The sequence below is a fragment of the Octopus sinensis genome, linkage group LG9, assembly GCF_006345805.1.
Source record: "Octopus sinensis linkage group LG9, ASM634580v1, whole genome shotgun sequence".
NCBI classification, from domain to species: Eukaryota; Metazoa; Mollusca; class Cephalopoda; order Octopoda; family Octopodidae; genus Octopus; species Octopus sinensis.
Window position 1 is genome coordinate 90,819,819 of NC_043005.1, and position 2,657 is coordinate 90,822,475.

The following is a 2,657-nucleotide window of genomic DNA, read 5'->3' on the forward strand; positions in this document are numbered from 1 at the left end:
CCAAAATGAAACAGTTAATGCAGGGATTGGAATCTCCTATTTACCCACCTACTGATATGTTTAAATAACATTGTAAATGAATAATGAGTGGAATAGTATCGGTAAATACCTTCATATGCATTTGTTAGTTATTTGATAGATGCAGGCATGGCTATGTAATTACGAAGTTCATTTTGCAACTATATGATCTCCAGTTCGGTTCCACCTGCACGGCATTTGATCACGTGTCTTCTACAAATGTCTAGGAAACTGAGCAGAAGGCTTAAGTATGGAGAGAACCAATGACCCTGTGGCTGCAAAAAGGATTGTTCACTATTTGGCTATACTGCACCCCTGTCTGTCTATCTATCTACCTACCTACCTATCGGTTTTTGGATCAGATCAAAGAGTTGTGTATACATATATGCAGAGGTGGACACCGTTAATTGAAAAGTGAACTTTATTAATTCTTTTATTGAAAAAAGGCATAACTACAGTTTACTCGCCGACTTTGTTGCCTCCTAACTTCCAGAAAAATAGATATCGTTTAACGAAATTTTCACCAAATAATCACTTATATCATGTAGATTAGGTGTATATAAAGATTTGTTGGAAAAAAATTTTCTGAGGGGTAGGGGAGAGGAGTTTCGAAAACTTCACAGGACCCGTGACTTTCTGGAAAATCGGTATTTTTAATGAAAATTTATACAAATACCTTTCAAACTGTAGATTACGACTACAAAGAAATTTGCAGGCAAAATGTTTAGAAGAGGACGGGGGGGAGGAGTTTCGGATCAGACGGCCCACATAAGTTGGAATTTCTCCGTTATGATGGGGATTTTTTCCAATTTTTTCACCAAAGTCTTCAGAATGATGGGAGGTACCTTTTTTACGAAAAAAAAATTTGAAAATTTGTGTTTTTTCACTCACGTTATGCCCTCACCACCCCAGTCCGAAACGATTTTTTTTTTCACTACACACTTTCGGTTTAATAAAAATTAATAATTTCAGAGGAAAATGTGTGATTTAAGGGAGATCTGGCTGTTGTTTCTAGCACATCCCAAAACCTCCTGCCTCGTTTCTTTCTCATTCACCCATCTATTGATATTTCCCCATATAGCGGCAGTACCATCGCCAACGATAACAAGCAGTACAGCATGTCATTTCCAAATTTCTGGCTGAGTGAATTGCATCCTGGTGCTGTTTTTCTCACAGACGGTGCCCAACTGACCCTATTATACTGTGTAGTCAACAAAATCAAAAACTAACAATGCGCATGCGCGAAATTAAAAATATAAAATGTCGACAATTTACTCATTGCATCCTGCGCACGCGCACACACACACACAAATATATCCCAGTTTATATAGAACAATATATTAATCAATGAAATGCCAACAGCCTGATTTCCACGTTTTATTTGTAATTTTTACAATTTTACAATATTGAAATAAGCTAGTACTTTCATGCGTTACGCAATCGTCAGGTTTATGAAGTGACAGTCGTGTTCCACAATTAACTGTCACAGTTGTCAATTAGAGCTTTGCTCTAAGCATCCAGAAGATTCCCGTATCCTCACGGGATACAAACTTATTCAAATTTACAATCTTTATTTACAAATGAATTGGATTATGTTTTAAAGCAATCTGTAGGAATACCAGATGTGATATTATCTAGACATTCATAAAACTGCATGGACGACTTAATCGAATATATTCTTTTAAAAAAATTAACTTCATTCAAAAAAGAAATCATGATATTTGCTTCATCATAGCAATTTTGTTGATTTTTTCAATGTAAATACATCGGAAATAACCGTACTTTAAAGGTTAGTTTCACCAAGCTATTATCATGTTATTACAAAGCATTTTGTAAATGCAAATATGCTGTGTAGTGGAATATATAATTCACTTTTGTCGTTTCTTTTTGTCGAAGTAATACCACATTGTAACGGATGCATTGAATCTGAAGATGATTCTATAAAGAAAAGCAAATTGCGATTATATAAAAGCTGGTCCTGCACTCTCTTTAACTTAGATTTTATTCTGAAAAAGATTGGGTGGGGGGAGATAATAAGTATGTTATCATACAAAAGAAAAGAAAAATTGATTATAACATATGCTTTACAATGTAAATAATGTAGTTACAATACCTTCGTTAACATTAAACACCAACACCTGATGATTGTTATCTAGATTCAGAGAAACAAGTGCAATTATTGCAAATAGAAATGAGACTAATAAATACAGAAAAGCAATAATTACTGCCTACATAACAGTGGTAACCAATGTAAAGTCAAAAGTGGTGTAGCTGCAGCATATCTGATATCCTCACTGTTTGAGAGACACATTAAGAATGATCTCGTTTGAGATTACAACCATCTTTGGCTAGTTTGAACCTGTTGTGTCCTCTACTCTGACTGGTTGGCATTTGGCGCGGTTTGTCTCTCGACTTATTTCGCGCCAGTGTGTAAGCTAACCAATCACGGCCTTTGGATAAGGTCTCGTGACACTGTTTTTCAGATGCCCTGTATGAGCCTATCACTGGCTTTAAAAGGCGTCAGCATTCACTATTCTAGGTCTTTTGGCTTTAGATCTTCTGAGGTCTAGTCACTGACCACAGAGCTACTCAGCCATGTTCCAGTTCGAGCGACAGATGACCAGTCAGCCAGACAGCCC